General features: G+C 39.9%; 2 pseudogenes; both read right to left on the reverse strand.

Moving 5' to 3' along the window:
* Window positions 1–626: 626 nt before the first annotated feature.
* Window positions 627–4,211, reverse strand: LOC109080734 (annotated as a pseudogene).
* A 2,544-nt stretch (window positions 4,212–6,755) lies between these two features.
* The window catches only part of LOC122145104, a 43,389-nt pseudogene continuing 36,302 nt past the window's right edge, over window positions 6,756–13,842 (reverse strand).

The following is a 13,842-nucleotide window of genomic DNA, read 5'->3' on the forward strand; positions in this document are numbered from 1 at the left end:
CCCGCCTCCTTCTTCCCGTCATTATGGAGTTTTTATATTGTTATTACATATTGATTATGTGCTTTTGTTGCTGAGGTGTTTTTCCTGTTCTCAAACTGTACTCCCAAAGGAGCATAGTCTGGGTGTTGTTTTTTTTCTCCTCCCTTCCCTAATGTTATGCTCTATTTATTTTTCACCTGTACTGCATTTCGTTGCCTCGTACCCACATGTGCAATGACAATAAAGTTGAATCTAATCTAATCTAATGTGCTCAGTATGAACCTGCTCTCATCTGTAAACAGAATGTGGCACCAACGGTGGACCTGCCAATTCTGGTGTTCTCTGGCAAATGCCAATCGAGATGCACTGACTGGGCTGTGAGCACAGGTCTCAATACAGGGCGTCGGGCTCTCCTGCCAACCTCATGGAGTTACTTTCTAACAGTTTATTCAGAAAGATGCACACCAGAACATGCTCCTCCTTGCAAAAAGAGCAAATGCCAGTCCTGCTACTGGTTTGTTTTCCTTCTCCAGTTCTGTCCAACTCTCCTCTTGTAACAACCCATCTCCCATGCTCTTGAGATTGTGCAGGACGAAACCCCAAACCTCCTTGTGAAGGCATATGGATGTGCCATCCTGGAGGAGCTAGATTACCTGTGTAACCTGATTGGGTTGCAGGTACTGCCTCACTACAAGGACTCTAACAAAACCCAAAAATTGAGACAAATCAGTCAGGAAGAATTAGGAGAGAGCAATTGTCTGTGGCCACTACCTGCAAATCCATTCATTTTTCAGGATTTTATTTCTGTTGCCTTTCCAGTGCACCTGTTGTCACTTTCATTTGCACCAAAGCAGGCGAAACTGATTCACAGTTATGCTTCTTAACTGGAAAATGTTGTCTTATACTGTGATGATTAAGTGTTCCCTTTATTTTTTGAGATGGTCCTCACTGCAGAACACAAGATCCAGGGGGCGAGGTTGAATCCAGATCCAACTCCTCCCACCTTCCATATCCCTAAACCTTTCCGTCTCCACCCCATGGATGGATCTTGTGTATTGCAGTGAGGGGCTATTTTATTTTTTTGAGCAGTGTATACATTATTCCCCTTGAGGTTAAATTTATAATTTTAGTGTTTTTCTCTCTCCCAAAAACCAATAGTAATAACCAACTATTTTCCTTCCTGTCTCAGTGAGTCCCCTCACTGAAAAACACCACTTTAGGAGAACTGAGCTTATTTCTAGAGCTTACTTTTTATTAAATGGAGAACTAAGCTTTAAATTTTTCAGATTTATGAAACTTGTGACTTAACTCACGATGGATTATTTATGACAGTCTTGAGAGCATCCACCAGGTCTTTGGACTGTATTGAGCTGATATCAAGAACAACAGCAGCTCCTTTGGTTTTCATATGCAGTAGATTATCAGGCTGGTCACCCCACAGTGGCAAGCCCACCATTGGGACACCATGATAAATAGCCTCATACAGTCCATTCGTCCCACCGTGGGTTATGAAGCGCCTTTGTTTTTGGATGACCTATCAGATAAAATAAAGTCTGAATCTATCTGACATCAATTAATGTCCTTTATGTATAATGAGCACACATGACAACACTTTCCTTACCAAGCAAATCATTCTGTGGAATCCAGTCACAGAGTTTTGTATTGGGGGCGAGAGTTTCTGGCGTTTTCCCATTATAACGCCAAACAACCTGTGCAAATACACATATGCAGAACTTATTAACAGTTGCTTTAGGGCACTGAGCATATGAACACTGCAACAGGTTTATAGAAAAAGTTTGGTTTTGTAAAAACTGTATTTATTTTTTCTGTTGAGAAATATATTTTTAATGATAACATGCAAACCTTTTAAGACACACTTACAGACCTGGGTCTTATTGATCAACACACATACATAGAGCACATCAAATATGGTAAACAGACAAGCTCAAACATAATTGCGTGATGCGTGAAAAACAGTGTGATTTCTTCTTGTGTGTCACGTGAGTACGCTTGAGCTGCCATTGACCATATTTGATGTGCTCTATGTATGTGCGTTGGTCAGTGTTTATACATGAATAAAAGCCTGATTTTTGATTTGTATGGATTGCTTTTGTGATGTCTTTATGAACTTTTTGAACCTTGAACATTTTGGTGTAATGACCTTAAAATGGAGGGGCAGATATATCATGTTTCGCAAAAAATATCATCATTTGTGTTTTAAAGATGAAAAAACAGAAATCTTATGGGTTTTGAAGGACATGAGGGTGAGTAATTGATGAGATTTTCAGTTTTGGGTGAACTATTTGTAATTCACAATGATTGATTAGTAGTGTATTATTGCCTCATAAAATTGATCATAAAATATATTAAGTACATGTTTTTAGAATTTGTGATTGAAATTTCTATAGAGAAAACTGGATGGAAAAATATTTCCAAAACTAAGGCAGCTAAAAAGTTAGTGATTACTGTTCTTTTGGTATAAAAAGGTAGTTACACACCTTTTGTGGCATTTGACCAAGAGCAGAAGCAATAGTGTTTGCTCTTTCCAATGTCAGGTTGCCCAACATGGAACCCAGTGAGAAGACAATGATGCCATGATCTCCAGAGCTCTGCACAAACTCCTCCAGGTCCTAAAAGACAAACCAATGAAAAAATGAAAGCAAGGCACGAAGTGGCAGTTTTAAGTGACTTAAAACTGAAATGATTTGCCATCAGAAACGTCATGTCAAAGTTTACAAAATGGGAGTGACACCACAAATCCAGTGTCTCTTTTGAGGTCAATGGAGCCAAATCAGATCCCTCTCCATTCATACATCTGGCATGAAGTTACGATGTAACTTGTTCCATTCGAGTAAGGATTCCTTTTAGGAAGGATGCATGCTTTGATGCAAAAAAAACATGTAAAACGCATCAAGCATATTCAAGAAAAGCATATATTTCAAAATAACATATGGCATTACCTTTGACAGAGGCTTGGCGGGTTTGCATTGTAGTCCTCCAACAAATTTAAAATTAGGCATGATTGGACGTGGATACTCGTAATCCCAGTAAGTTCTAATCAACCAGATGTCGGCTTTTCCCATGGTCTCACACATTGTTGTGGGCTTTCCTGTGACATACGGAGATATTGTGCAACTCAGTTAATGTACAGTGGGTCTACAGCTTTCTGATCCTGATCTCTTTACATACGCAATATACAATACACAATAAAAAGATATTCCAGGTAGACAGACACTACGGGGTGTCATGACACAAAAAGTGCAAAAACCCAGAGCGGTTGGTGCACATACTGTAATAATTACTCTGATATTCTGAATTATGACAACAACTCATGCATTAAAATAATTACCTGATATTTCAGTGTAGAGCTTATCTATAGTAAACTTCAGCCCCAATGGAAATATAGTTGTATGTATGATGTAGAGGAGCATGTTTTCAACTCTCTCTATGAAGCTCATATGATCGGTGAGGTGGTCGTGCAAAGCGACCGCAGGAACGTAGGATGGTGGCGCAGGCATCTGACCGCAAAGCTGCTCTGCTACGTACGCGAACGTTGCGCGCATCGAGAGGACGTGCGGGATATTCAGCTTCTCTGCCATCAAGTCAGGGAATAGCATCATCGGATCAGATAAAAGCACATCATAATGAGATTCCCGAAGCGTGTGTAAAAGATCCTCATGAAACATGCCCTTGGATATATCAGTAAGGAACGCCATAAAGTTGGAAAACACTCGCCAGACCATGAAGTCTCCCTTGTATTTGTTGGCTGTGTCGTTCGTCCCGAGATGAATCATATCTCTCAACACAGAGTTGGCCTCTTCTTTCGTCATGTTGACTTTATACACGATGAAATCGAACCGCTCCTTCCGTGTGTGCTGTACAGTAGGTGATGAAGAACTGACCAGAACCGTCACACTGTGGTTGCGATCGACCAGCGCATCAATGATCGCACGCATGTTGTGCCAGTGACTGTACTCGCCTGGCAACACCAAAACCTTGCCAGCATGACCAGCTTCGACTCCACACAGCAGTACAAGCACAAATAAAGTCCCAGAAATCATGGTCAGATGTTTCTGCTTCTGGAAGTGCAGTGTGATCTGGTAAACGAGGATCAAAGTGTATAGCCTCTGTGCACAACAGGATTTGGGCAAAGGTCACGCTGCATTATTGCTTTGTCCTCAATCCACCTTTCTACCACACCTCGCCTCGCACCAGAGTAACTTCTGTCAAACTGTAAAACAATCAGAGAAAACTTGTGTTTCATCTCCTTCTTGTTCATGGCGGGTTTGCAGACCATGGTTAAAGGCGCATATACCGCCACCTACTATACCGGAGTGTGTAAAATCATGGCTTCATTCATCTCGGTTGTGGCTAGAAGGGATAGAGCTACGGCCGCATGAGACGAAAAATCTCGCCAGATGGACAGTAAGAAAGTGAAAAATAAACATTTCAAAGGGATGTTGTCTCTAGACTATTATAAGTTTCTGGAATCGCTGTATTGATGGTTCTATATGGCACAGAATTTGGAAATGTACCTCATAAATATTTAATAACAAATAAAGTAAAATACATAACTCATTTTAAAATATTACCATAGTAACTATTTCCTTGTAAACAGATTTAACTGTGATACTGACATGCTTTGTACTTTTTGTGGTCTACATATAGTACAGAAAGGTTTTTTGTTTTGGAGTTGTCCTTATTCAACCAGGTTTTGGTTCGATTTCTGCTCTTTTTTTAGAGATCATGTCATGCCCAGCTTTCAACTTTTGTTTGGAATATATATATATATATATATATATATATATATATATATATATTTACCATTTAGGTTGTTTGTTCATTTACCATATAGGTTGTTTATATATATATATATATATATATATATATATATATATATATATATATATTTATATTTTCACTTACGATATGTCAATCCATAAGGAATATTATTTATTATTATTTTTCACTTTTGTTGGCAAAGTTTAGTATACATAAATGCAAGTAAGGTGATTATAAACCATTATTTTAACTTTTGACGTCAGAAGTTAAACAATACCTAAAATCTGTTTAAGCAAAATCTGATAAGCATGAAAGCTGTTAAGTGTATTAATGTATGTACATTTCCATGTTTTTATTTAATTTGTCATTTTTTAATTATTTTAAAATTATTTTTAAGTTTTATAATTTCAATGTAATTTCTTTTCACTTATCTCACTTTTATCTGTATTTAACTTATTCATTAGAAATAATGTGGGTTGCAACTTGCACTTTACAGTATGCTCTGTACTTACAGTGTGAAAAAGTGACGTGACATACAGCCAAGTATGGTGACCCATACTCAGAATTCGTGCTCTGCATTTAACCCATCCAAAGTGCACACACACACACCGTTAACACACACCTGGAGCAGTGGGCAGCCATTCATGCTGTGGCGCCCGGGGAGCAGTTGGGGGTTCAGTACCTTGCTCAAGGGCACCTCAGTCGTGGTATTGACTGCCAGAGACTCGAACCCACAACCTTAGGGTTAGGAGTCAAAATCTCTAACCATTAGGCCACGACTTCCCCTTACAGTGTACTTAAGAAAGTACTGGAAAATATAAGGTTATTACATATGTTAGGTTACGGTAGGTTGCTGTTAAATTAATATAACAAGAACATAGTAGGCCTATTTACATGTAGAACAAGTATGAAGGTAAAACAGTGGCAAAACTCGAGAGCTTGTTGATTTGAATGTGAGAAGTTTTCATATTAATATTGGTATTTGTAAGTTTAAATTTACACTTTCACAGCGCTGATGTGAAAAGCTGAATCTTCTGATTTGCACATACAGACACTTATCAAAGCACCCGTGTTTTGAATTCGAAGTTGCAGATTAATAGTTACAAAATGTGTAAAATGATAAGCAAAATGACAGACACAAATGTGTACGACATATTTACTTTTGCACTTTACTTCAGTTTCGCTCTACAACCACAAGTCAGCACATACATTCTCTCAGATCTGGCAGGACAACTTCAAATCTTAGCACTTTGACATATTCCTTTAGCAAAACTCACCCGTGCACTTGTACATACAGATGTGAGAGAGCAGAACTGCGGTGCAAATGAAGACATTTTATTGGTCGATGACCAAAATTTAGTTTTAAGGTATGACTAATTTTATTTCACAGTAACAATATATTTCACGATATAGTTATTTATATATGTAGGCTAGTTATTCTGAAAATCGACAAAAGGGTTTTATATAATATACAAACTCAAATACGTTAGAAATGAAAAGCACTTCACCTTGTTTGATTTTTCTTTTCTTTTTTTTTCTTTGGTAAATTATTTTAGTGAAAACACACTCAACTTTTAGATCAACTGCTCCCAACTGACTGATATTAAATGAAAATTGTAGGTGCAATTAAACTTTAAATAAGGTGTTTTTGAATCATTTTTAAATCTCATGTTATTCTTTACAAACAGCTGTCGGAAGCAAAACTGCTCTGAAATGCAGCATATTTTGTGAGAAAAACTGAAATGCTATAGAACAAAAGTACTACTTTCGGGATCAGAACCCATTAATTAGTATGAAACAATTGTTGGATTTTATTCAGCAAATAACGTAGAATGTTTTCTGTCACTCTTAACCATGGGCTTTTACTACACACCTGTATAGCACTCACCTGTCACGCTTTTTACACGGGAATGGATGGATGTCACCCTCATTTTTGTAATAGTTCAATAGTAGTAAAAAAAAAGACAGGGCAGAGAGAAAAGAGTTTCCTGCACTATTTTTAACCTGAGGCACTTTTAATTTATTTTACTTGATCATTCACATGTATTTCATTAAGAACATAAAGTTAGGAATGTACACAAAATGCACACTGGCCATCATACACACACGACAATACACATACCACAGTCAACTGATGGCAATGCTTCTATGGTAACCTACTTTACATTCACTCTTTTTTACTCTTTTGTGCTTTGTCATCAGGACGAGTGTTTCTGAAACATTTACGGAAAAGGCACTGGCATGTTTTAATGAAGAGGAATGTGATCAGTGCAATGATTGAGAGCAAGAAGGCCACTACATCCAGGCAGTGGTACTGATACCAGCTCAGATCATGTGCCTGAACTCGTAGATGTTTAGCTCCTTTATGCCGCATCACAAATTCGATCCAGTAAACTGCCCGGTCCAGAGGCTTCATCGGCTGATCATGGTGGATTCTGGACAGCCTCATGATGCTCTCCTTGTACCTTATTAGAGAAGAAATGGAAGCGCTGCTTAACACAAGACAAGCTCTACAAAAGCACAAACATTTCTAAATATAGAATGTGACAAGCCATGCTTTGAACTAGAGATTTTTACTGTAGCATCAGGAATAATGTGAATACTGACCGTGGAAACATTTATATACTCTAATGTACAGTGCTCAAATAAATTAAGGGAACACTTAAATCACTTAGATCTTGAACTAAATTTTCCAGTTGAAAATCTTGACTTTTATACATGTACAGTGGGTATAGAAAAGAATCAGCCCCCTTTAAAATAATCACATTTTTGCTTTGTAGCCTGAAATGAAGACGGACAATTTTTTTATTTTATCCAGCTGTATTTACTCAGTGCTACATATAACATCCAAGTGAAAGCATAACACTCACATGTCAGGAAAAAAAGAGAAAAGAATCACTGAGTTGGAAAAAGGATGACCACCTCCTTAAAATGACTTGCAATCTCAATCAGGTGTAGCTGATCACCTTCTCAATGGCACACAAAGCCATTTGACTTTCAACTGTGATCAGCTGTGCTCATTTTGATCAGCTCAGTATGAAAAGAGCTTTCCCGGAGAATTTCAGCCCTTGGTAAAGAAACTGAAACCATCAACTATGGGTGGTAAACCACTGTCAAAAGATCTCCAGGATAAAGTTGTGGAAAGGCACAAGTCAGGAGATGGATACCAAAAAATTTCAAAGGCTTTACCAATGCCTAGAAGCACAGTGAAGTCTATTATTAAGAAGTAGAAGATATTTGGTATAAGTACAACAGAGACCCACCCTGGATCAGGACTGGATGAAAATGTCAGGAGGAAACTGGTCAGAGAGGCGACCAAGAGGCTGACAGCAACTCTGAAGAGGCTGCAGGAATTTATGACAGAGTGGTCATTGTGTGCATATGACAACAATATCACAAATATGGCTTGTATTGGATGGCTGCAAAAAAATAATAATAATAAGTCACTCCTCAAGAAAGGCCACATGTACTGTAGTCAGAATGAGCTTTGTCAAAACACACCTGGAAGATTCTGAGGCAGATGAGACTAAAATTGAATTATTTGGCCTCAACACCAAATTATATCTCTGGTGGAAATCCAATCCAGCTCACCATTCAGATAACAGCATTCCTCCAGTAAAGCACGGAGGTGGTGATATTTGTTCTGAGGTGTTTCTCTGCAGCAGGGACAGGAGCACTTGTCAGGATGTAAGGAGAAATGGATGGGCAAAATACCATCAAATTCTTGAGGAAAATCTGCTGCCCTTTGCCAAAACGTTGTCAATGAGATAAAGGTTTACCTCCCAACATGACTATGACCCAAATCACACAGCAAAACTGAGCACACAGGGGTTGAAGGAGAAAAAGCTGAATGTCCTTGCATGGCCTAGTCAGAGCCCAGACTTAAACCCGACTGAAAATCTTCGGAATGACTTTAAGACTGCAGTCCACAAACATTCACCATCAGATTTAACTAAACTTGAGCAGTTCTGCAAAGAAGAGTGAGCAAATATCGCAAAGTCTAGATTAGTCTCACGCAGCCAGACCTTCAGATTGACGGCAGAAGGTTTGGAAATCTTGGCCACTTTGAATGGCCAAGGACTGCCAAAGAGGCCAAAGAGGCCATAAGTCTGACAGATTATATAGCAAACAATTATGTTTCATTTTGTGACATGACATGTTTAGGGGCGTGGAAATGTCCCCAGAATAACAGACCGTGTGTAAAACTCTTGGACATATTTTAAAGATTCTATGCAGCAAACTTTAAATATTTTACATACTTTTGAAAATCCAGTGTATAGTTGATCCTGATAAGCGCACACTGTCATAGTTGTAAACACAACGGCATATATTGGTGTCATGGCATATTTGTTTCCAGGCAAAACGTTAAAGAACTTGACACGCACATCTCCCGGAAATCCTGTATAATCCAACCAATCCAATGGACAACTTCGAAACTCCCAAAGTGTTTCTAATTTTATGTGCTGTATTCATCAGACAGTCAGCCAACAGTCCGTGGGCGTGACAGCTGAGGCTGAGACTAAAGTCTAGATGGTCAAAGTTAGTAGAGAAAAAATCCCAACAAACTAAAGCTGTAATTAAAGCAAAAGGTGGTTCAGCAAAAATACTAACACAAGGGGGAGATCCTTTTCCCAACTCAGTGATTCTGTTTTTTTTTTTTTTGACATGTACTGAGACTGCTCTCATTAGAGTTATAAATGGACCTGATCTTATCATCTGATGCATGGTTGTATCTCTCTATTAGTGCTATTGGATCTTAGTGCTGCGTTCAACACTATTGACCACAACATTCTTTTTGAATAGACTAGAAAAACGTTTGTTGGCATTAATGGAAGTGCATTAGCATGGTTCAAATCGTACTCATATGATCGCCATCAATTCGTAGCAGTGAATGAAGAGGTATCATATCGATCACAAGTGCAGTAAGGAGTACCTCAAGGCTCAGTACTAGGGCCATTACTCTACCCTTGGGGAGAGATCATCAGGAAACACAGTGTTAGCTTTTCACTGTTATGCTGATGATAACTCTATGAAAACTAACAGAATGCGTAGAAAATAAAAAAATATTAAAAAACTGGATAACGAGTACTTTCTTACTGCTAAATTTTCTGAAAAAAACAAAGGTGTTAATTATAGGACCTAAAAACTCTGCATGGTAATAACCTAGAACACTGTCTAAGACTCGATGGCTTGCTCTGTCAATTCTTCGTCATCATTTAAGAACCTAGGTGTGCTATTTGATAGCTTTCTTTTCCTTAGAAAGCCACCTTTCTTGCATTTTGTAAAAACTGCATTTTTCCATCTCAAAATATATCTAAATTAAGACCTACGCTCTCAATTTCAATGCACAAATGTTAATTCATGTGTTCATAGACCTCAAGGTTAGATTATTGTAATTCTTTTTTGGGTGGGTTGTTCTGCACGCTTAATAAAAAACACTCCAGCTGGTCCAAAAATGCAGCAGTTCTTACTAGAACCAGGAAGTAGACCATATTAGCCCAGTTCTGTCAACACTGCACTGGCTAACCTATTAAAAATCGATAGATTTTAAAATCTTGCTTATTACTTATCAAGCCCTGAATGGGTTTAGCACCTCGGTATTTGAACAAGCTTCTTGTTACATTATAGTCCTCCACGTACGCTGTGTTCTCAAACTCTGGCAATTTGATAATACCTAAAATATCAAAATCAACTGCGAGTGGCAGATCCTTTTCCTATTTAGATTCCAAACTCTGGAATAACCTACCTAACATTGTTCGGGAGGGGCAGACACACTCTGTCAAGTTTAAATCTAGATTACAGTCCCCTAACAGCAGTGAGGGTAATGTAAGCTAGCACGTGGAGGTCTTGGACCCTCCAGGGACATTCCTGGCTGCTCATATGTGATCTCAGTATGAACTGCTCTGAGAATCCGTGAACAGAATGCACTTTGGCACCAACGGTGGACCTGCCACTTTCTGGTGTGAGCACACGACTTCTCTCATTTCTCTCTCTTGTCTCAATACACGGGTGTCGGGCTCTCCTGCCAACCTCATGGAGTTACTTTCTAACAGCACCTTTATTCAGAAACATGCACACCAAAACATGCTCCTACCACTGGGTTTCCTGTTCCTCCTTGCAAAAAGAGCAAATGCCAGTTGCAGAACTGAGAAGTTGGGTTCTTATCCCTTTCCGTCCCCCTAGTTCTGTCCAGCTCTCCTCTTGTAACAACCCCTCCCATGATCTTGAGAATGTGAAGAAAGAAACACCAAAACCTCCTTGTAAAGGCATATGGATTGCCATCCTGGAGGACTAGATTACCTGTGTAACCTGATTGGGTTGCAGGTACTGCCTCACGCTACAAGGACTCTAAACAAACACAAAACTAGCAGACAAATCAGTCAGGAAAGGATTAGGAAGAGAGCAATTGTCTGTGGACACTACCTGCCAATCCATTCATATTTTCAGGATTGTATTTCTGTTGCCATTTCCAGTGCACCTGTTTGTCACTTTCCATATGCACAAAAGCAGGCAGGCAAACTGATTCACAGTTTATGCTTCTTAACTGGAAAATGTTGTCTTATACTGTGATGATTAAGTGTTCCCTTTATTTTTTGAGATGGACCTCGCTGCAGAACACAAGATCCAGGGGGCAAGGTTGGATCCAGATCCAACTCCTCCCACTTTCCATATCCCTAAACCTTCCTGTCTCTCCACACCCCATGGATGGATCTTGTGTATTGTAGTGAGGGGATATTTATTTTTTTTGCGCAGTGTACACATTATTCCCCTTGAGGTTAAATGTATCATTTTAGTGTTTTTTTCTCATCCCAAAAAACCTAAAGCAACTGTTTAATAAGTTCTGCATATGTGTATTTGCACAGGGTGTTTGGCGTTATAATGGGAAAACGCCAGAAACTCTCGCCCCAATACAAAAACTCTATGACTGGATCCAACAGAATGATTTGCTTGGTAAGGAAAGTGTTGTCATGTGTGCTCATTATACATAAAGGACATTAATTAACTATTTTCCTTCCTGTCTCAGTGAGTCCCCTCACTGAAAAACACTACTTTAGGAGAACTGAGCTTATTTCTGGAGCTTCTTTTTATTAAAGGGAGAACTAAAGCTTTACATTTTTCAGATTTATGAAAACTTGTGACTCCTTAACTCACGATGGATTATTTACGACAGTCTTGAGAGCATCCACCAGGTCTTTGGGGACTGCATTGAGCTGATATCAAGAACAAAAGCAGCTACTTTGGGTTTTCATATGCAGTAGATTATCAGGCTGGTCACCCCACAGTGGCAAGCCCACCATTGGGACACCATGATAAATAGCCCTCATACAGTCCATTCGTCCCACCGTGGGTTATGAAGGCCTTTGTTTTTGGATGACCTATCAGATAAATAAAGTCTGATCTATCTGACATCAATTAATGTCCTTTATGTATAATGAGCACACATGACAACACTTTCCTTACCAAGCAAATCATTTCTGTGGGATCCAGTCATAGAGTTTTGTATTGGGGGCGAGAGTTTCTGGCATTTTCTTTTTTGTTTTTTTGCCATTATAACGCCAAACAACCTGGTGCAAATACACATATGCGAAACGTATTAACAGTTGCTTTAGGGCACCGAGCATATGAACACTGCAGTGGGTTTATACCCTGAAAAGTTTGATTTGGAAAAACTGTATTTAATTTTTCTATTGCGAAATATATTTTTAATGATAACATGTACCGGCAACCTTTTCAAGACACACTTACAGACCTGGGTCTTATTGATTCAACACAAATACATAGAGCACATCAAATATGGTAAAACAGACAAGCTCAAACATAATTGGTGATAAACAGTGTGGTTTCTTCTGCTCGCATGTTGTGTGTACGATTGAGCTGCCATTGACCATATTTTATGTGCTCTGTGTATGTGCGTTGGTCAGGTGTTTCTTACATGAATGAAAGCCTGATTTTAAATCGGTTCATCATGTTTTCACCGTGTCTCTTTAAAACACTTAATTAAGCTGCTTGATTTTTATGGATTGCTTTTGTGATGTCTTTATGAACTTTTTCGAAAGCTAAAAAAAATATCATCATTTGTGTTTTAAAGATGAAAAACAGAAATCTAATGTGTCACGGTTCATGAATTCGCTGTCTCTCTCTCGGGCTTGTTTAGTGTGCAGGTGTGTGTCCCTGTGGGCATGGTCTTTGATCACGGGCTGATTAACAGCACCACCTGCGTTCCATTATCTGTGTCTATTTAAGTGCAGTAACTGGTGTCTCAGTTGTCAGAATCATTGTGGTTCTTCCCTGTGTTTCGTGCTGTTTCCCTTGGCTGTGTTGGATCTGGATTCCCCCTTGTTCTTCGTTTGTGTCTTCCTGCACTCAGCACCGGGATCACGAGCACCTTCACTGGGAAATACAGCACAGGATCATCAAGGATCAAGGAGGGGCAAGGCTGTTCTGTGGGGAACAGTGGTGTGGGGAAATCAGGATCCATGCTGCATCTCGTTCCAGGCACTCCCAGAGGAGTTGAGGAGGGTTTTCGATCATGCGGCTGCAGGTGAGGGGAGGCGGCCCCAGACTCCTCGCCGATCTCCGCCAGGGGGAGCGCCCGGTGTCGGAGTACTCCATCCAGTTCCGCAGCCTGGCCGCAGAGTGCCATTGGAACGAGGAGGGGCCCAGTGTGGGACCAGTTCTGCATGGGTTGGCTGACCGTGTCCAAAGGGAGAATTTACATGCTGGACCTTCCACCCAGACTTAATGGACTCGAGTCGAAACTGGCATTAATGGTCGGACACACGCTTGAGTCGCATGAGGCCGTTTGCCATCTCCAGAACAACCCCGTTTCGCAGCGCAGAGGACTCGTGCAGAGAGGACACGGTCAGCCCCGTCTCCGATCCTGAGCCCATGCAGGTGGGTAGAGGCTCGGCTTTCCCAGGACGAGAGAGAGACTTTTGCCTATACGGCGGAGCGGAGGGGCGGGCCAACTTCATTTCACTCCTGCCCAGTTAAAAGATCAAGCCCGGTAGTATCGATGAGGCTACTATCGGGTGGGATCTCCCACCGAGAAGACCTCATCCACACACCTCCCGGTAAGAC

This window comes from Cyprinus carpio, chromosome A5 (assembly GCF_018340385.1).
Source record: "Cyprinus carpio isolate SPL01 chromosome A5, ASM1834038v1, whole genome shotgun sequence".
In the NCBI taxonomy this organism is placed as follows: domain Eukaryota; kingdom Metazoa; phylum Chordata; class Actinopteri; order Cypriniformes; family Cyprinidae; genus Cyprinus; species Cyprinus carpio.